The sequence below is a fragment of the Clarias gariepinus genome, chromosome 11 (assembly GCF_024256425.1).
Source record: "Clarias gariepinus isolate MV-2021 ecotype Netherlands chromosome 11, CGAR_prim_01v2, whole genome shotgun sequence".
Classification (NCBI taxonomy): domain Eukaryota; kingdom Metazoa; phylum Chordata; class Actinopteri; order Siluriformes; family Clariidae; genus Clarias; species Clarias gariepinus.
Window position 1 is genome coordinate 11,961,976 of NC_071110.1, and position 23,278 is coordinate 11,985,253.

At 38.2% G+C, this 23,278-nt stretch overlaps 1 long non-coding RNA gene across 1 annotated transcript; it reads left to right on the forward strand.

Annotated features, from left to right (window-relative positions):
* Positions 1-21,607: 21,607 nt before the first annotated feature.
* Positions 21,608-22,807, forward strand: LOC128533646 (uncharacterized). The gene is made up of 3 exons (XR_008361369.1): positions 21,608-21,763; positions 21,852-21,915; positions 22,634-22,807. It is a non-coding gene; the product is annotated as an uncharacterized LOC128533646 (long non-coding RNA).
* The last annotated feature ends 471 nt before the right edge of the window (positions 22,808-23,278 follow it).

The window sequence follows — 23,278 nt, forward strand, 5'->3', positions numbered from 1 at the left end:
AACCCCAAACACTCTCTCTCTCTCTCACACACATACACACACACACACACAATGAGACAAATACACAAAAAAGTACTTACAATAAAAATGTGATGTTTTCTGATGCCTCAAAAGGAATCACTGTATGATCAACCTTAATCAAGGTAATATCCACGATATTGCAGCATGGGTCCATGCACATTCCCAAACCAAAGTTGCTCATTTCCCAATAACAGCATGTTTCAAAGTACTTTATACCTCTTATAGCATCGCAGTTTGACAATGCTAACATTTTCGTATTGATTAAACGATACCATTGCATTTATTGGATCTGTTTAGGGTTATGTTTAACGTTGTGGGACGACCATACCGTAAATCATACAGTCACTCCTTCACCAGCCACTCTCTTTGTGTCTAAGTTAATAAGACAAACAATTTAGCATGGCAGGTTACCAAGAAACAACATGACTCCCTTTCCTGGTGACCTTCTTCTGGTGAAAAACTAAACCTGACAGCTTTTCCTCAAAACCATAAAGCACGGACGATGGAGACTCCTTCCAAAAACTTTGCATATTTTGTTGCATATTATACTGTTCGTGTGGAGCAGTCACCATACGAGTTGTTACTATGGCAACAGCAACATTAATACAGTGTAAACGTTGCAGTCAGAACTACTGAGCGGGAGAAAGTTAATCGACATCTTCCGACCAATCAGAATTGTGAAATCAACAGGACTGTGGTGTAACGCCTAGAGTACGAGGAAAATAAGTGAATTTCGGCTGTAGGTTCAATCTCATGCAAAGGACTAATTTCAACTCCAGCACTGAAGGGGAATCTTGATCGTGTGTGATTCAGGGCAACAAAATGAGCTTGGAGAGTATCACAAAGTCGCTGTTATAACAAATCCATCTGCGAAGGTGTGGAAAATGGGGTTGGTGTGATCACTGAATTTGCACATTTCGAACAGCTTGGAGAAGTGTTCCGTACACATGCGGCTATATGATATTTACATGTCAAAGATATACGATTGTGTTGCATACACAACTGACGGAAAAAAAGGAGAAAAATCAACAAAACTGCCAACATTGTGTCAAATGATAAAATGTCTGAGCCTTATTCAAGAGACACCATTAGGAAGTGTCTGCTCCACTCAGGCCTTGAGCATCCCTGTGGCTTAAATATAAATTTAATCCCTTGTAGAAAAAAAAAAATAAAAACAGAAAATACCAAAAAAAAAAAAAAAAAAAAAGAGTGATGAATAAATATATCAGTTTCAAAGTAAAGGCACCAGAGGCTTCACACAGACAGTTGTGCTTATTTCAATCAGGTGACATTTGTTAGGAACTAACACCAGAAAGGAGGCAGCCACTGGCTAACCTTTCGGCAGTGAATTATGAGAATTTACCTTCATGCTTCAGTGCTTTTGCTGTTCTGCTGCCTTTAGTGTCTAAATCAAAGGCAGGATCTGCTACATCGGCAGTTTCTCTGGCAAGGGCAGCCGCTGCACAAGCAGCTGACGATCGGTGACATTTACCATGTCGCACAGCCCACTACAGCAGACAGCACATAACCCAGGAGGCAAGCACAAGTCAATTCATGCTTGTAGCCATTTTCCTCCACACCACTATGGATTCGAGTGCACACAGAAATACAGACTAGCAGCTGCTCTGGTTTACACGTGTGGAAAAAAAACAGATACACGCTGAAAGTGCAAACCCTGATCAGGTAAAATTCTTCATCAGCTGTAAGAAAAAGTGCCCCGAACTCTAAATACGAATCTGCATCACCAAAAAAAAAAAGTACACAATGTCCCTTTGGGTAGAAGTTGCAAAACTTCAGATTAGATCTATATATATATATATATATATATATATATATATATATATATATATATATATATATATATATATGTTTTTTTTTTGCAAGTGAAGCACTGCCTCGGGAGATGAGAGCGACTCCCAATGTCTGGCTCAGCAAAGCCACAGCCGCCGCTCCCCAGACACTTCTAATTTATTTAACAGCTCAACAGGTAATTTTCCAGCAAAATGCTGATTTTCCTCACCAGCTTCCTCTTCAGCGTGTATTCTAATTACCAGTGGCTCACTTTGATCTGAGGCCTGCACTTCACACTGCTCCAGCTTCCCCAGGATCTCATTTCATTAGAGAGGCTCATTTCGTTTTAGCATACTTCTTATTTTACCGATACTCATTCCGTTTTTCGGCGAGATATACTGCCTGACGTATTAGCAGACTGCTTGGACACCCGCTGTCAAAACACACAGCGTGTCTTCTTAGAGCCTTACCTGAGCAACGACTCGAAAAACAAAGTACTGCTCCGTTTAAAGACTGGGGAAATTGGATTCATCTTGAGTCCTGATTACCTGATTAAAAGTCAGAGTGCGGGTTAAGTATATCTGCGTTAACAATGACGTTAGGGTTAATCCCATTCATAGTATGCACGCTCACTGTCCAGTTTAATAGGAACACCTGTATGTTCATACCATTAGCAAATCATCCAATCACGTACTGTAGCAGGAGTGCAATATTAACACATGCTAATAAAAATCAGATACAGGTCAAGAGCTTTGGTTCCCATCAGACATCAGAATGGGGGAAATATGATTTTTAGAGATTTATTTCAAAATCCACTTCTCGCATTTTCATACAGCACAATCTCTACATGAAAAGGTGCGGAAAACAAAAAACAGTCAGTAAGTGGCAGATTAGACATGATATCATAGTGTAAAAGTGATTCTTTGTAATCTAGAAGCTGACAAAATCATACGGTAATGTACCAATAAATTCTGAGGCCATGCATCGTCACAGGAGCTGGATGTTATCAGATCTGTTTTACCAATGTTTCAGAACAAGGGCTAACATTTATAGGTTGTCTCAACACGTGTCCAAGTCTAAAAGAAGTTTAGTGCGTATAAACCTGCAGCTGAAAGTGGGTCATTAGTAAGTGTCGAACAAAAGGAAGCACAAGGCCGGCAGTATGTGATGCATTAAAAAAAGGGGTCTTTTCAAAGTGTGGGAGTGCGCAGAAGGTGGCAGTTTTTTTCTGTAAAGGGTCCCCTCAGCTCCTCCATCTGTCCGTCTGTCTGTCTCTGCAGAGGGTCCCAGCAGGGGGTCGGTGGTGCACCCCCTCCGATGCCCAGAACTGTGCCACGCCAGCACACAGCCGCGGCATAATATGGCCGGTGCCCTGTGCTGCCATCGGATGGGCGAGCCCGCTTTACCTGCTGCGATTCCATTACCAGGCTGCCTGTTCTTGCTCTTGAGTGTTTCTGTAGCATATTAAACAGATTAATAGAACAATGCTCCGGGGAGCGAGCGGCCTGTCAATCTCGGCTAAAAACACAAAAGCAGAAAATTAAAAAAGCCCATGGCTGAACTCCAGAGCCGATAAAACACACTGGAATCTGTGGAGGGGGGCAGAAACACAGATGGTAAATATTTATTCTCCATCTCACCGCTTTAGAGACCACACAAACGCACACACACGGAGGCACGCTTGCATGGGTACACACACTCTCAGACACACATAGGCAGGCTTACACACACCTCCAAAAAAAAAAATACACACACACATACAAACACACATACAGACGTCAGGATTAAGCTATAGGAGTGAAATAGTAATAGGTGGCCAAAACTAACATTTGCACCACTTTGATTTTTAGTATAGTGTGTGATACTAATCTTCCATATGTGGCTCATGAATAAGAATGACTGTCTTGATTCAGAGACGTAAAGACAAATCGACTTGCTGGGTCCTTTGAGATTTGGAGAAAATTCACTCTGTGCTATCTTTTGTCTCTTGGAGAGATTCCTGGAGATTCCGGGCCAGTCTGTAGAGACTGCAGACAGCATGTCTGCATCTGCTATCACAATTAGCCTGAATCTGAAACACCGGCTAAATCCACTCAAAGATCTGACGTAGTTCTGCTTTTCCGTGAGTGTCCACATCAAACACCCATCACCAGCACACTAAGGTTAAACCTCCAACACGTCAGGTTGCATCCATTCCCAAAAAGCACCATTCCCATAAAGCTATAAAAGTACATAATCTTCTATTATAATTCTTCTCTCACACACTCGGTTTCCTGTTGTATGATGTGTGATTGTCCATTACATGACACTGTTTTTGTCTAATCCGGTGTCTCTCTGATATCTCAGGGCTGGTGCGGAGACAGCGCAGTGTATTAGCAGGTTAATTGCCCTGTTGCGGTGGCTGCTGGGTCACATGAGGGTCCGCTCCGCTTTAATTGTGCGACGTCCCGTCGGCTAACCTTTCTTAGCTAGTCTCCAGAGGGCATGCAGAAGATCCACTGGCATGACAAGTTCAGGAGCACAAGTTCACAGCACCACCTGCTGGAGGGAATGTTATGATCCAACAAGCATGCTTAGACATACTGTAATATTGTCACAACGCTGACATGTACATTTTTACATATGAGAGGACCTGGTACAGCTGGAATCATGGGATACGCATGGTGCTGCTGACAGGTCATGGGAATTTCTGTCTTTCAGTGTCATTGTAAGAGAATTCTAACAGTCAAATACAGCAAAACTCAGCTTGACCTTCAGGGATGACCTATCTTGCTGTGTCGCAGTCTACACAATCTACCCTATCCTCCTCATCCTCGCCGTCTCGTTTGCATTCCTCTCTACCTGCTCCCGGATCGTCTCGGCTCGGCAGCCCGGCCCAGCCCTGTCTGTTTTCATTCCCCTCCGAGAGGACAAGTAATTTAGGGGAGAGGAGAGCAGATGACCACTGGCTTCTGACCTTTTCTCCCTCAATTTAACTCCTCCATGTTGTGCTGCGAAAGTGGCAATCAGCCTAGGCAGAAGTGACACCCTCATCTGAGCACGGAGGAGCCTCACACACAATCACAGTGTCACTTTCTATCACCATGCGGTAGTGGGCAGGGGGAAGGGCAGGGTTCGCTGAGGATGCCACGCCGATCTCTTTCATCCCTCTCGGCTCTCCGGTACGGAGCGGTCCTGAGCAGGCACGCCTCATTAGTATGCAGCGTGCAGTGCAGTGTCACACCAGCCAGTTTCTCAAATCATCCTTTGATTGTGTGTGTTATTATGTTAATATATTTTGTTTGTAACCGTGGTGATACAACACTGGAGTAAATGTTGTCATAAAGTGTTTATTTAATGCTCACTCCATAACAGCCACATCGATTCATGATGTAGAGGCAAGCAATAGTTCTCATGGAGTTGACATGAATTCTGGATCGGCTGACCAAGAATGGAAAGTCTCTTCCTAGGATAGCGGCACAACTAATAATACATGCTGTATAACCAGATCTCATCATAATTAAGAAACTGTAAATAACAATTGGAGCGATCTCCAGTCTAGAAAAGCTACGATATGAACTATAACTGGAGCGTTTTATTCAGAATAAAGGAAAGGGTTCACTCCATGCTTGTGTTGTCTTTATTAAGTCTTACACTTCATCATTATTTATAGTGTGGAATAATTGCCTGCTGTTTATACATAAGTGGTTGCTTTATCTGGAGACTGTAGAATGGCTGATGATAAATTAAGCAACAAAGTATGAGGGCCGTTTAAGTCAAACCAGGACTTTTGTTGCACAATAGCAAGAATGAGAGCAAGATTTTGAAAGTAAAAACTCCCTTTATTTCTTTATATAATCCCCTGCTACACTAATTCATTTATCCCTGTGTTTCACCAGGGATTAGATACCATTAAGATAAGTTTTCTCAGTTCGCAGCAGCCACGATCTGAAACGTTGATCTCCTAGTGTGACAACAAACTCCCACCCGAGTTCCTGTAATGTGCAAGTGGTGCGGTGGGCAACATGAGGTCCTGAATTGTCCTTCAAAAACACAATGCCTTTGGTGACCAAACCAGGACATATTTCCATTTAAGGAAAAAGGACATTAAAGGTGTTCCTGGGATGCCAGCTCTTCTACACTGAAAAAACTTTCCATCAAGCACTAGTGAAACACCTAGGACAAGTGCATTAGGAGGCGGAAGAGCCAGGGATTATATAGAAAAATAATGGTAGTGATTACTCTCATAACTGTGTTTTGTTATTCTGCGCAATCAAAAGTCCCAGTTAGAGTAGAACATATTTTTTCAGTATTTCATTTGGTTACATTGACAATCACTCTAACAAGTAACTGTATAAGGTTTTCAAGTTTGTATATTTTTGGATCAAAGCTATTTCTTATTGTTTTATCTATTGTTAGATAATGTAACATTGTAGATATTCTATAAAAGTAACTGACTTTTTTTCAATGATGAAGCACTAGTGTCTTGCTAGTAAATATCACTATGTACTAAATACAATTTGATATCATTGCAATTAACATTCTTGGAGCAAATTCTCTCATGTTTAGTTTCATTTAGTTTAATTGGTATTTGTTCTTATCATATCTTACTGTATATTGTGCATTAACAGAAATGGGCATGCAACAAAAAATATTTTTCCCCCATGTTTTACTGAGTTTAATTTAATTTGTTAAAAAAATAAATAAAAAATAAATAAATAATATATTTTCCTTTATACTGAGATCTCATCAGATTGTGCATACAGTACAGTAGCTTGACTTTGGTTAGCAAAAACACATAATTTGTTAATATCATGTGTTCCCTGCTGTCAGTGTGAACATTTCAGAAGACATCTCAGTTTGATATAAAAATTACATGAAAAAAAATGTAATGTTAACTTTTTAGACAGATGAAAAATATAAATGAATTATATGCGACATGATCTGGTGCATAAACTAAAAAGTATTCAATATGGTATACATACACATTATGTCAGGATCTGCATTTTAGGTGATCTATATTATATATATGCATTTTTTTATGCTCTGCTAGATGGCACTCACACACTTGGGGTGTATTGCACCATCTGTATCTCAACTCTTTAATGTTCTAAATTGTCATATCCTTATATGTATTCAGATTTAAGTCAGAAGTGGGTGTGACCTAAATGTAAAAGACTGGAGGACTAGAAAAACATGACAACATGGTGTATGACTTTTAACTTTGATAGTTCCTCAACCTCAGCTACATCACTCCAGTACATACAAATAGAGATGAAGTAGTCAAATAGTAAAATGTCCTAACGATGTTAAACAAGAAACGTTTAAACTGTACAGTACTAGCAGGTCCAATACTCAGTCCATTGATGCGTTTTGAAATGCAGAACCAGGAAATACAAGATTTTGGAGCAGCAGAAGAAGCGAAGAGGAAGTCAGAGGAGAGGATTGCACTGCCTTCTCAATATCAGTAAGTTGCACTACTGTTGCTAAAAGACTTGCTGCTTGTGTGTGGATGAACATACACCAGTGTGAAATACACGAATAAGCATGCTTACGAGTAACACGTTATATCATGAGCTGCCATGAAATAGAGTGGCTCTGAGGGGATCTGCTACAAAGTGCCATATGCAAAACCATCAGACGAGGCATAACGCAAGAAGGGATCGGATCAATGGATTACACATGTGTGCTTATGGGTTTGTAGAGGCGACCGAGAGGCACAGAGAGTTGACAAAAAGAGCTAGAAATGTAAAATAAAACAATATCCAAAACAGCTTCGAGTAGAATGAAGCAATATATCCGTTCAATGTTTAGGTCTCCTGCTTTCCCACTGATTTTGACTTCACATGTGGGTTTAAAAAAAAGTCCTAAATAATGCTATGCCTCAGAGGGGGTATTATCATTTAAAAAGATCCTGTCATTGTGCGACTCATCCCCTCTGTGCTGAAAATGAAATTGTCTGATGTGCAAGATTTACCTTTGCTGGGTTTGGCCCCGTTAAGGCGAGAGGGTCATGGCTCCACGTGTCATCTTGTCGCACCATCACGGTGGCTCCAATTTACACACAGAGCCGCTCTGCATTTCAAAGGACCTCCTGTTAGTGATCGCTATCACCGGCCCGCGGACACAAGATTAGACCAGCTGGAAAAACCACTCACCGCTTCCCCCACATTTACATTTCCATTTTCATATTATATTCCCCTTCATTCTCTCTCTCTCACTGGCGCTGTTCCCCTCCTGGGCCCTAACTAGGCACTCCAGAAACCCCTGGAGCTGGGCTTCTCTGCTTCTCAGTCCTCCATCTCGCTTCAGCCCTTTCCCCAACACGTGCACCGCACCTGATGAAATAATTAATGAAACTTTTGATGTAAAAAAAAAAAAAAAACATTTTGTCTGCAAAGCAGCTTTCGCATTTTTCATCCTGAGAAAAAAGCCAGTCGGTTAGAGAAAAGATTCCGATCAAAGCGTTTAACTACATCAATGTGAGACATACCAGAAGCATTCAAACAATATTGTGAGGAAAAGATTAAATGAACTGGGGATAAAAGATGATTTCCCTGCAGTTCTACATTTTTTGCATTAAAAGCTATTACAGTTCATGATTAGATGCTGTTGTACCACTAGTGCAAATCTGTGCTTTTTTTTTTGTACACAGTCAGTGTTAGAGACCGGGTTAGAGTTTATACAGTACCTTTAATTCAAAACAAAATGAAATGAATCCACTGCTGCTTTGTTTAGAATGTGTAAATGTTTTTCATGATAATTGGTCAGAAAACCATAAAACTGTATGTTTGAAAAATTCATTTTTAACTGATATAACAACAAGAATCTTACGAATGACACAAATTCTTGTAAACTATGCAACATCAATTTACCTTCTTCATGTAGCTGGGCAAACGAAGCTTACAGAGATTCATCTCAGTGAATGCCAGAAAGGGACCTAAAAAATTATACACTAATATTAATATACTGTCAGTATTTAACTAGTTTATTATCATCGTGCTAGCTAATATTTGAGAGAGGAATGAAACCGTTGCTAGTTAACAAATGTTCTATACTTGGTTAAAGAAGCTCTAACTGAGCACTAATAAGCAATCATTTTTTTGTTTGTATTAAGCAAATTTAAAAGTTATCGCTGTTCTATTTAAATTATTACTTATGGTAATCATACTTGAACATCTAACAAAAAAAAAAACGCATGCATTTTTGAGCCTTGGAATAAGCAACCCTCAGATAAACATGCTTATGTATATTATGCACAATAGTTGGTGTGTTTGTGTGTGGTGTGTGTGTGTGTTGTAGATAGACTGCTAAATGTATGGCAACAAAGCCCAGCTGACAGTCCCGCCCTTGCGCGACGTCCTATCTACTTTGATTTTGACTGCTATCTAATGAAGAAGAAATAGTTTTGTTCTTCCGTCTCCCGTATTTCTCTACTTTAAAAGCTTCTGTCTCTCAGGGTGATCTTGTTTACCTTGTGCATGCAGTAACCTCATTCTGAGTGCCATTCAATGGACTTAAAGGGCCAGAGAGGTACAGTGATACATTGCACACATAAATGCCAATGACTCGCCCTGCATATTAAGACCCGAAAGCTGCACTCGCAATGTATTCTCATTACTTTGTTTAAGGCTCCCTAAGAGCAGATGAAAACTAAGCCACTGGCAGCAGGGTGAGTTTGTTCCTGTATGAAAGCCCAGTGGTCAAAAAAGATTGGCCGTTGGAATGATTAATGTAGAGTAACAGCCTTACACGCAGGCTAATCGAAGGTTATAGAGTAAAATTAATATTGGCCTAACTGAGCCATATATTGTAATAAGAGCTTTTTTTTTTTTTTTTTAACTCAGGGTACATTTGAATATCTCAGCTATCACTGTATATCTTAATTACATCAATTCTAGACAAACTAAAGACAGAAAATGAGCATTACTTTTTTTCCCCCCTAAAGCACAACTGATGGCTTTTTCAAGCTTGACTCTAAGGAACTTTCATAAGAAAAAGAAAAAAGCCATCTCTGACAAATCCAGTGCCACGTTTCTATCATGTCAGCGCTTACTAATGTGATGATTTCACGCAAACGTCTAGCGTGGGACGGAGACAGCGAAGCAGGCAGAGGGAATAGAGCAGAAAAGGGTGAAAACCTCGTTTTACATTTTCTGCATGTACCTCACAGCAGACAGCTGACCTTCAGCGCAGCCACGCTCGGATGGATAACACCACTCAAATTACGTCCATTCCACAGGAGTACATGAAACAGCCACAGCACTTTAAAGTTGTTCAATTACATTATCCTTTTAATTTCTGTCTTACATGCAATCAAATGTACTTCTCAGTCACTGAGTCTCCTCTATCAAATGCACATATACTCAGAAAAAGAAAACTACCTGCTGAATATGCTAGGCGTACACACAAGGAGAATAAGGATAAAAGAACAAAGTGTACTGTACTGTATGTGTGATCAGAAGGCTCTGGGTTCGAACCCCAGCACCACCAGGTTGCCAATTCAATTCGATTCAATTCAATTCAATTTTATTTGTATAGCGCTTTTAACAATTGTCATTGTCGCAAAGCAGCTTTACACAATTAAAACAATTATTTAAGTTTGTATGGAATGTGAATGTGTATGAATCAAAATGATCAGTTTGTTCAAAATCTAAAGATCAAGATCAAACTGGCCACAGTTGTGCCGTCAACCCTCAAGTACTCAAATGTACAACGAGATAAAGATGTTATCGGCTTTGGATGAGGGTGTTCAGATCCGTACAGATTAGTGCGTCAGAAAGAAGAGTCCTTATTTAAAAAATGTATTGACTCAACATCCTGGCTATATGTCAGTCTTACATCTTCTGGTGGTTGTATCTATGGAATAGCAATGGTTTTACATAATACCAAAATCTTCAATGTTGTCTTATTTTAGTTCTTTTACTTCACTTTATTACCATAGGAATGATTATCGGTAAAAGATCCTGGCTCGATCCTTCCCTTGTTCCCCTCTCTCTTCCTCCTCCCACTTCTTATTTTATTTTTTGGCGGTTTGAATCCCCCAAGCTTTTGAAGAGAAGCGCCTGTGTGGACAGCACCCAGACATTACTATTCAGTGCGGCTTTGTGTGTGTGAGTCTGAGAGCGAGAGGGAGAGCAGAGCGCACAAGTGTATGTGTGTGTGTGTGTGTGTATGTGTGTGTGTATGTGTGGGGGGGGTGTAGAGATGAAATGGGAGGGGGGTGTATTTTCAGGGGATTTACTATAATTATATGACAAAATGCTGGCAAATCTCACCGGGTGCAGAACACAGGCACAGGGGTCAGGGGATGGAGCACTTTTGGTGGGGTAATTTGTAAATGTCATTCAGGTGGGCTTCTCTGTCAAAGCCCGGCTTCCGCAGCAGGCTTTTTTATGCAGATTATTCTAACCAGGCAACCTGCTCAGCTTTCCTGGACCAATTCAGCTGGCCTGCTTTTCACGTTAATCCTTCAATGTTTGCGTGTTTGCATTCAGCATAATATTATTGGTAGTGCATTTTATGTAATGAATGAGAACATTTAACTATCTATACTTTAGTGCTCCAAATGGGTTTATCTAGAAATGTATTCTAAAACTAGTTGAAGTGTAGTCTGTGAATTCTTGTTCTAACTCAAATGAGTTCATATATGGCCTCAACTAGCACTGCACATGTTTTATGAATGTTGTTTTTGTTATTCTTGTTTGTACCTGCCTACAATTTTTTTTTTTATAATGACATTAGTCATTATAACTCCCCCAACTCAAACACACAAAAGCAAGTAACCTCATGTAGCCCGTTAAAACTATTTCTTATAAACGAATACTGCATAGGGCTCACGATTGTGCAGTAGAGAGTGACATTTTCTTTTTTTCAGCACAACATATGCAATATGATGAACTGTATTTTATTTCATTTTAACCAACAATACAAACATGACTGAGCAAAGATTTACACCTAGATAATAAAAGTACAGATACATATAATGACATATTTGTCTCGTTGTTTTTTTAGTGGTTTCTTTGACCAAATGATAATAATAATAATAATAATAATAATAATATGTTCATTCAAGTCATACACTTTGCAATGTCATCCCCATATTCCGGTGAAAATCTGGTCCTTAAATGTACCCATTATATGTATATATATATATATATATATATATATATATATATATATATATATATATATATATATATTTTTTTTTTTTTATCTTAATCCTGACTAGGCATTTGAGAGTGAATAATTAAGCAATATCACAGAAGAGGGATTGCTGTTGTACTGAATACAGATTCTTTTTACAGAGTTATAGCAATTAGGATAAGATAAACATTCAGAGCCAGTTAGACTTGCACATCTCCCGACATGCCCGATATCTATATCCACTGAACACAGGTTAGTTGGTAGAAATGTAATTAGATGTGGTTGAAATGACCCAAACCTTGTTTAATCCCGTTACTTGAGACTAAGCAATCACGGCAGCACACGGTCCCATGCCTGAATCGATGTGCTATTACTATTATCATTCTCTCTCAAGTGGGCCATCAGTGTTACCTTCAACCCATCCATTTAGATGCCTTGCAAAAGATTCCATGTTTTTCATTTGGCATTTATTTAAGGGCCACAGCAGACTCGTCCTATTTTCCACTCTAAGGAGAGATTCATAGATGTGCCATAAACATTTAAATACCTTTCTAGTTATAGAGGTTACTGCCAAGTCAGTTAATGCATCAAGCAATAAAACCGTGCATGGGTCATGTTGCAAAAAGCATGAAGGCATCATTATGGAGATTTTAAAAAATCTTCTTTCATTTTTCAACAATTTGTTTTTATGAAATAAAAACACTGCATCCAAAAAAAAGATTGTGAGTTTCATTAAAGAACAGCGACCCTGATGATGCCTTGATTGATGCCTCAAAAAATGTATAGTAATATTTTGTAAATATTTCGGAATAACAAGGATAATGTTTATGCTAATCAGACATTAAAACTAAGAAGTTTCTTAATTGAAAACCTGCTTTCTTTTTTCAGGCAAACTCCCAAACACCATTCACATGTGTAACCTTGTAAAATTCGTTTACGTACATTAATTTTGGCAAAAATTAAATTTCCAACTATAAATTATAGAATAACACCAGTTAAACATATGTCATTTCGTGACTTACTCTCTGTATCGCACTCAACCCTTTTTCTGCTTCATTCTACAGACAGAAGTCTAATGCTCACCTATTCCACAGAGTTCTCATCTTTACCTGCAGTTATACATTTTTCAGTCTCCCAACACTGCTCCAGCCACCCTCATCTAGACTCTCACCATCTCTAGACTCACTTTCTGCCATCTTTCCTCGTAATCAGTCCAATCTTCATCTTCCAGACCCCAGCTGTCGCATGCTTTCCAATCTGACAGAGCAATATCACACAGAGGAAATCCAACTCTCTGACAAACTGCAGGCAAACTTGAAATCCTACAGGAAAAGGGGAATCATTTCCTTTATTTTATGATTAGCTTATGCTTTTCTAACCAGTGCAAATTAATACCTAATATTATTTAATCCCCCTCTGTCCCCTTTCCCACACACAACTTTCATCTCATGGCATGTTTTAAACACAGAAAAAAGCCTTTAAGAATTTGCGTGTCCAAATGTTCACACTATTTCCTTGAGCATATCCATTTTCTGTCCATAAACCTAAAATTTTTCTTTGTGGTAAGAACTACTAGATCAAGAAACATGAAATATCAGGCTTGCAAGAAAAATGGATCACCCTACGGTCTAAAGATCATGACATCAAATTACCCATGAGGCCACAACCACTGTGACAAGGAGTCCAAAAGGAGCAAACTGACCAGAAAATGGTTTGCTGTCAATCACAGCAAGACAAGCCAATCAAAGCGTCTGTGAGCTCATGTATGTTAAAGAGAGCAGATAGCATTTACCTTCACTACTTCGTATCTGTAATAAGTAGATTTGTTCAGATCATATTTTTCTCCTGATCTCTTCTATTGAAGCACGTGATCAAATGGTATGGAGATGGACTTGACCTAAAATGGATCATAAAATTTTCCACATGCTCATGGTGCCCATACTGTTTCAAATGAAGAATTAATGTTCTTGTCAATAATATAATTTGTAATGAAAATGCTATCAAATTATGAAAGAATGAAAAGCATTTTCACTACTGCTCTTAGTTTTTTTTAACCGTACTGTATACAGTGTTTACAAGGGGTGTTACAAGTCAAAGTAGGACTTGTGATGAAATTATATGTCCATAAATGACGATCCCTTTGAACATTACGTTTTTAAATGCAAATTTTGTATTTGTCCTATACACAAGAAACACAGTATGATATGAAATGAAATGCTTACTGTATGTGACTGTCTGTGCTTACAAATTACACTACAAATGAAAATATTACACTAAAAAAATTCAATTAAACTAAAGATAATGCTAGAATTTGGAATTGAATAAAAGTTTAAGCTGGAAATTACGATATAAAATTTTCTATTCAATAAAATATAAAATTCAGTTACAAAGGAACAAAAGTATAAACGGTGTACAAAAAGTATAATATAGTGGCTCCATCTTGAATTAGGATTCAGTATGAGCTGATCCTTGAAAATCGACAGATAACTTGTCACCAACTTGCGGAAGAGAGGAATCTGTCTGTGAGAACTGTACACATAATAATTCACAACCACCACTTGCACATTAAAGGAACTTAGCTGGAAATTATTGCCGCATCTCCCATACAGTCATGGCCTCCCTCCAAGCTATTTACACATGTTTCACAGCACTAGTGAAACAATAGAAGAAGTCTATCAGGGTAGTATATAAAGAAATAAAGGTCGTTTTTTACTCTCATAACTGTGTTGTTATTCTGCACAATCAAAAGTCCCTGTTTGACTTAAATGTCCCTCATAGTATAAATAAGCAAATCTCATTTACTCCACGTTATATTCATGCTGGAGTGAGTTCTATGCCTATTGTGTTACATATTCACATTTCTTTTTTTTTTAATGGATTCAAAATACCAAGATACTGTAGCTATGATGTCCCGTGTGTGAGTGTGTGTGTGTGTGTGTGTGCATGCTGCCTTGACCATGCTTCGAGGCTAAAAAGCTAAGAATTCATATTATGCTTATAAAATAGTCAAAAAAATGCCTGTGCCGAATTCCTCTTTTGTTGCATCATAATGCTGCAATGCATGCTTATTATTTCAATCTATTCATTTGATTTGAATTGTAATGTCAAGATGAGAGCCGTTTAAAAACAAGAGATGTTACAGTATAAGTATTCAAGACCAAGGCTGCCTTTGATGATTAAGTGTTAATTAAGACATGTTACGAACTTCAGTGCACATTGGTTTAGACATCAATATGAAACCATTCTTTGGTTATGTTTGCTAAGTGAGCAGAAGGTCACAGAGTCTGAGTGCTCTCCTTCACACGCTGTAGGTCTAACTGCAGCCCAGTATTATAAGCACTTAATGTCATCAGAGACAAGCCATTTAAATGTTCTTTTTTTTATTTGTAGGACTAGTGATGCAAAAAAAAAAAAAAGCTCAAGATTAATTTAGTTGGCAGTAGACACACAGCAGCGATCAGGGCATGAGGCTTTATGTGCTGAGATTCTAGGACTGCCCAACATATTTATTCATGGGTACTGAACTCCTATCGAGTGGCTCGGCTGAGGGTTAGGGTCAGTGGTGAAATTTAAGAAGCATTTAACAACAGCCCGGTGTAATGTGATACGAAAATGAAATCTGCGAGCTGCTCATTCCTCCATTTGATCCTTTTCCATTGAAAATCGTCTTGTGTGTACTGTATCTATTCTAAACATAGACGATCATGTGAGCAGAAGACACATACAGTACATGCTGAGTATTTTGGTCAGAGTCTATAAACATATTGAGAACATCATAAATGTTATGGTGGTTTTATTTTTCGGTCCAGTACAGTGCCTTAGCAGGGTGTGAATGGATATTGTAGTTAATGGACCAGCACTCCAAGGCACAGCTCGATTTGATTCATGCTGACCACGGTGCACTTTCACCATGAGTGGACAGTGCGCTTTGAACAACAGTCTGCAGTTGATACATCATTTGTCTGCGTGTTCCTTAATGGTGATGACAGTGTTTGCACTTTCATTCACTCGGGGAAAAAGTCTTCGTGTCATCAGCTATATGACTTCTCATTATGGACATGCTTGAGCAGTCCACGGCTTGCTTGCAGTCAGGTATTGTTTTATGTGGATGATATCCACAAGATAATATCTACAAGAACAACTACCGGGGCTAAATCAAATATGTGATAGAGGGAGGCTAAAAAGCAACAACAGCAAAATTACATTTCCCATTTCAAAGTCATTTTCCCCCATTTTTGTTACTCTGTCTTCAACAGGAAGTGCCTTTATGCTCTTTATGATCTCAACCGTTCTTAACTGATTTAGCCTCAAGTGCACAAGTTTATCATAAATGAGTCATAAATGCAACAATCTCAGACCTAAAACACGTCATCCGAACAGCATGACAGGTCATGGTCAAGTGAGGGTGAGCACAATTTTAGGGATAGAAATCTTTTTTTAGGTAAGAATTTGCCTAAGGTGTATATAGTGTTACTAGACAGCTACATAAGCATTACATAAGCCGTTTATGACAACTGACATAAACCTATATAGATATTTAGAAAATATTTTCCAACAAATGCTTGTTAAAAATGTCAATTTTAATAAAGTTCAAATTGGATTCGATTCAGGTGACAAATATGTTTTTGGAAATTACCTACTGGACAATAGTGGTAGACCAGAATTAAGTTTTCTCTGACACTGAATTAATTTTTGGGCGGCACAGTGGTGAAGTGGTTAGCACTGTCGTCTTGCACCTCCAAGACCTGGGTTCGATTCCCGTCTCTGTGTGCATGGAGTTTGCATGTTCTCCCTGTGCTTGGTGGGTTTCCTCTGGGTACTCCGGTTTCCTCCCAGTGTGTGAGTGTGTGTGTGTGCCCTGCGATGGATTGGCACCCTGTCCAGGGTGTACCTGCCTCATGCCCTAAGTCTCCTGGGATAGGTTCCAGGTCCCAGTGACCCTGAATACAGGATAAAGCGTGAGTGAGTGAGTGAATTAATTTTCACCTACAGCAACAAAGTTTGTTGTCATGAGATGGTAACATAATTTGAAAAGCGTCTTAGTTTTATATCACCTACAGTATCTCAAACAAACAGTGTGCAATGTCAAACAGTGTATTTTGCATGTGCATGTATGTTGGTCTATGTTAGTTGGCATGAGGTTTTAGGAAATGAAGTAATATCCTCACTTATGTTCTGCTATAAGGATTTCTTTTCAAAAGCAAAAGGAAAATACAAAGAACAGGAGAAACAAATGTAATCTGTGCAGGATGCAAGCAGGAAAGGTGTAAAGCTGGCAGGGGGGCTAGTTTTAGTAAATATGTCTAAAAGCAATCAAACAATGTCTGGACCAATCTCAGCCTCATCATGATAAGAGGCGGCAGTCAGGTTGACTGGACGAGCGGGCAGCTCTCTAATCAGAGGCTGGACCTCCGTAATTGCCTGTTACAATCTATCTCTGCCACTGCCGGCCCCTGCCTTTCAACGGTATTAGAAAACAGCCCAGTTCATTTCAATACACCGTGCAGCATCAAGCGAAATTGGCAGGGTAAATAGGAACTGCTGTTTATTTCCTACTTCCTCCTGTCGTATTGAGGCTAAACACATATAAAAGAGAGCGCTATTAGCCAGCAGAATCCACACAAACCACAGAAATTACTGTCAGCAGGTAACCTTCCGCAAGCTGCAAACAACGGAGGACATCCGAATTAAAGCACGGATAAATCACAATGTCTTTAACTGCGCCCAGACGCCAAGAGTCTCGTCTCCTTTATTTAAGCACACGTCTGCGTGTTAGAAAGGAGAAAAGCAGAGATTATAGAGAGGCCTGAAATCCGTAGAGAGATTCAAGCATTGCACGTAGCGTAAGGAAAAAGAAAACGGCTAGAATTTTAGATCATTATTGAGAGCCATTCTGTAGAAATCACCTCAAACTGGTGTTAAAATCACTCTTGAAAATAACATGCCAGAAATATTCAATGGTTTCCTGGGAATAAAAGCATGAATAATGTCTGAGTAAACAAACACTGGCCGGTTCCTTTGTGTTTTTTTTTTTTTTTTCTTAGAACCAATATTGTTCAACGTTGGCTGTTTAGATAGAAATTATTATTTGCTTGTCTTCCTGTGCTGTCATTGCTTTCAACTTCAATCGAAATTATTTTTGCCGTGAGGAAAATAAAGATGGGGAATAAAAAAAATGTGTGGCTGGAAGCCAAATGCAAAGAAAAGTTCAGCAGAATTAGTAAGAAAGTACAAATATTTCAAAGCATACAGTAATTAATATTTAAAGGAACTTTTGTTTTTCAAATTACAAAACTACACACCACCAAAACTGATTTGTAACAATTATAAAATCTGTACATTCATAATATGTTGTATAGTGTCATACATTGGAATAACTACACTATAAACAAACCAACAAAAATCTAATCGAATCAAATAACCCAATGTGGATCAATATAGAAAACTCAGCACTGTATAGAAACTCAGCACTGCATCCTATGAGATTGGGTTAAAATGCTGACCAGCATCCTGGCTTCCCTCTTACTGGTGAGTAGAAAGAATAATATTGGATGCCAATGAACATCACAAGTTGTTCTGTGTGAAAGCAGTGTTCCTAGAATAAAACATAATAATAAGACCTTTTGATATCATGAGTGATAAATATCAAAGGCAGGGTTAATTACCTTGACTCCAGTACTAGCTGATAATCAGAGATAATGTTACCGAGGCAGCATCAGGTAATTTATAACTAACTAAAAGGAACAGAAATTGTTCAGGTAGCTTTAAGTTCATTGTAAAAATAATTAGGAAAAAATTGTAATCTAACTAATCAAATGTTTCCCCCCAAAAATCTTTTTTTTTTATTGAAGTGGATGATTGCAGCGATATCTTACCATCAAATAATGATAGCTCACATTGTATTTGTCAACAGTCGAACTATAATGTTCTATTATAAAGTGATAATATAACTACAGAAATGTAATTTAGTATTTTGTTTAACACACATAAACATGCTGGGACATGATGTTATACAGTACTGTGCAAAAGTTTGAGCCCCCACATTTCTTCATATCATGCTACAAAAGAGCCAGGTTTGAATGAATAGTTCAGGTTTCCTTAAAAACTTTTTTTTGGCTCTCTCTTTTGGCAAGTTTTTGTCTCCTATTTTCAGTCCAGTCCCTGTTCAATCAATCATAAAAATCATAGAAATCATTCAAGCATAAAAAAAAACATCTTAGGGCATGAACCAGTGAGAAACAGCTACGAATGGTGATTAGTATACTGATGATGCTGAATCCAAAGGGGTTGGAACAGATGAGAGGGGAAATGAGGTCGCTGCTGATATTATTACATAAACAACCAAATTTTAAAATGTATTTTTAGGCACTTTGTAGCCTCTCACAGTAAAACACTTGTTCCAATTTGTTTAATTCAATCTACAGTATTTCTTTTAATATAAAGTTATAGAGGGTAGATCAATACTTTTTTAAACAGTACTGTAAATATACAGTATATATTTCGGTTTGTAAAGTAATTGTGTTATACTACTATGAACTGCAAATGTCTGAGAACATTTCAACAAGAAGGACTGCACAGTGTTTTATTTATTTTTTTCCAGGTTTTATGAGAGTCTTTGTAGTTTTTCAATCAGCAATAACAACAGTATTTGCGGCCCGCCATTTAACAAGAGCCCCAAACAACGATACTTGAACTCCTGGTTCAAAAGGCTTGAAAATAGCTATTCAGCCTCATCTTTTTTCTGCTTTCGATGTTCAATTTCTTAAAGGCTTTACTAGCTGGGACAAAATGAAAACCTTTTCCCCTCAAAAAACAGACCTATTTGTTATTTGTTAAAATGACACCTTATTACTTAAAATATATTTTTTGAGTCTTCTTTCTAAATTATGATGTTACAATCCAGCTACACTCAAATCATTATTTACACAGAAAAATGGGCTATTTAGTTTTATATCTACAGCTTCTGTCCACCTGAAAAGGGGTCAAAATTTCAGTTTTTTTTTAAACAGGTTGGTGGAAGTGTGAGCTTGTACATGTTATTCTTTTAATCCTGATGGGAAATACAGCAGCTCATGTCAAACAGCAGACTGACATGCTTAAAATCCAGCTGTGTGACATCAAGATCAGTTTCACATTTAATTGTGATTTCAGCCACATGAACATATGACCTGGAAAAATGTTAAAATGAAAACATCCCCCAAAAATTATAAAATTATTTCAATCAAAACAGAATTGCATAGAAGAACTATAAGGATAACCATTTATTATTAGTAAGAATGTATATAATTATATAATTCCCCTGTAAATTCCTCCCTTTAACTTAATCATGAATTATTCACTTTTGCCGGTTGTTTTGCCATACAGTAGATATTAAATAACATTGAAAGGCATCAAGATATCTGTTTTTTTTCATCTGTAATATCTATAATTAGTGATGGGGGAAAAATAATACAATAGAAAAAAGTCATGCCGTTTTTATTTGGTCTTGCAATATGTATCCTCCTTTATATCTATCTCATTTACATCAACAACTTGTTTGTAATTAAGATAACTGAACACAGGTCTTATGGTCCTAAATGTTAGGAATGTTACATTTTGAAGGACTTGCCAATTATGTGTACCTTACATTAACATTCGTTTCATTCAATCAAACTCAGCCGTACAAACAAACACACACGACACTTGGTAGCCCATCATTTTTGGTAGCAAAGAATGCAGGAGCCATTTCATTAAAACCAAACTGGATGGATGGATGGATGGATGGATGGCAGAAAATATCAGATTGAAATTTGCACTTTGTTCTTTGCAAATTCTACGCAAGTTCTATTAAACTAGTGTTTAAAAAATGAAATAGAGGAATTCTCTAGTTGTACTCTATGTTGTCACAGAACTTTTTTTATTGCATCACTTGGAAAGAAAAAAAAAACATATCATCCCATCCCTATCTGCTCTCTACTTCACTATTTTTTGATACTGCACCTCCTACAGCTCTCATGCATCCCAGCAACTTTCAAGATTTCAAAACACTAAGCCCTAACTGCAACCTAACATTATATATGACTTTGTTCAATCCTAAACAACCTAGCTAATCTTAACATTTCTTTTTGCATGTTTACACACACTTCTCTCATTACTTTCTAACATTTCATACATTTCTAACACTTCTTTCAACACAATAGGGCTTCTTTCTAATTATAAACACTCAGCAAATGACATTTCAGCCTCCTAATGTTTTTCTTCCCATAGACCTAAACTGTTGTATGACAGAGTATGATCACAACTAACCCCGCAACACTCTTCCTTATCCAGTCATATTCTACCTGTGACTAGAACTCCACTGGATGTACTGTATGGTCTACCTATAAAAGTGGAAAGCAGATTTTTCAAGGCAATCTGAAAGTTTTTGTAACCCCAGTTAGTTTTGCATGACTCAGTAATGCACTACAACATTGTTATTGTCAAATTGTAATTCACAATTAGCCTGTTCATCACTAAATGGAGCTAAAGTAAATTCAAAATAAAAGATGAATGATATAAATATAAGAATAAAACCCCGAGAAGTAAATGTAAGACTCCTACTGGTTAAGAGGGAGCAAGCCCCGCCCTCACCTGCTCTGTAGCGTCGCATGTGCTTACACACACACACACACACACACACACACAGAGACGGATGTGCATGAGATCACTGTTGATTAAAACTGTGAGTTATTGCTGAAAGAGAAACAACTATAAATGTGATAAATTGAGCGGATATCCATACCGGAAATCTGCAAGGATTTCGGAGGGACGAACTTGGGTGAACTTTTTGAACTTCGGAATCAACGCGGTGAGTCGGAAGCTGTTAAGCTACACTTGAAGCTAAAAAGCTAGCAAAAAGTTAACGGGAAACATGATGACCAATTTCAATGTTGTAGATCTGCACGGGTGTGGATGAAGCGGACAGGATCTTCTCTAAGAGTGAACATTTGAAGCGCGCTGGTGAGTTAGATTGGGACTGGGCGAATCAGGCTAATGGGAAAGCTAACTAGCCTAATGCTCCTAGTTGTAGCTGGAGCCGACCATGTTTTCACTGTGGGAGAACACACAGTTTCTTTATGAAGTTTAACTACTTTGAGCACTCATCTAGTGTGCTGATGATAGTTTAATATTACTTGTTGAATATTAAACGCACTAAAATAAGATGATGGGGAAGAAGTTAATTTTGATATTAAGGGTTATGAAGCTATTTTATTTTCTTGTTACAATGATGCTTGAGCAGCCCTGTATTGATGTTTCTGCATATTTTTTATGATGCTGCTGCCTTAACAAACTGTAAAACTACAGTCTGTGGACCTTTGTATATTTTTGGGTAAATTTATTTTGTACATTAAGTGTAATCAACATATTGCTTCATTACTATGCAATGTAAAGCAATGCTCCTGGTCGTTCAGTTAAAGGAGCGGTACTGTAAAGATAACCTACCATAGTTTATGGTTTATTAATGATTTCTGATAGAAATGTGCACTATGATGATAAAATAAGATGATTGTGATTTAAAGATTGCATTCATGATTAACATGCACTGTCTAGATTAGTTAGAAATTAAAATGAATGTTTTGTGCTTGTTTAGTTAAAGCACTTGCATTATTTACACATATGGCCATATACATCACTATAGAGTGTGTGAATCGAATTGTAATAGCCCTGTTGTTTACAGGCTAGGTTTTTGTGGGACCGTGAGATCTGGATTTCTTCCTGACGAGGAAGATGGCGAGCCTTTCTTTTTGAATCGAACCGGAGCCATTCCGAGTTGGCCCAGAAGGGCAGGTCGCTCTTCTTTCATGAACAATCACAACAGTGCGGTAGGACGAAATCGCACCAATCACAGACTTTTGACTTTTGGGATTTTAATTGACTGAACACTGACTATTACGCTGGCAAGACTGACATATCTGAGCTCAGATAGGATTGGGAAATTACTATTGCTGTTGTTTTTATTTTATATTTCCATTCCTGTAGAAAGAGTTGTTTACTCATTGTTATACATATCAATATAATTCAAGACAATTTTATCTGTGACTCCAGTCATTCTTCTCCATGCAACTCATTTTATCCCTCCTGCGAATCTAGCTATTGGCCCATTTTCTCCACTTTACCATAACCTACCCTACCCTATCCTGTAGCGGGCTACAGAAATTGGCGAGCCAGCCAGGAGGGTTGCAGAGTTGTTAGCCCACCCAAGATTTGATAAAACCTTTAAGAGTGCCTGGAGCTTCACAGTTACTAGTTTTTTTTCTTTTCCAACTACTGGTGATTTCACATGCCCTAACAATGGAAGTTGTGAAAACAGAGAATGTTAAAG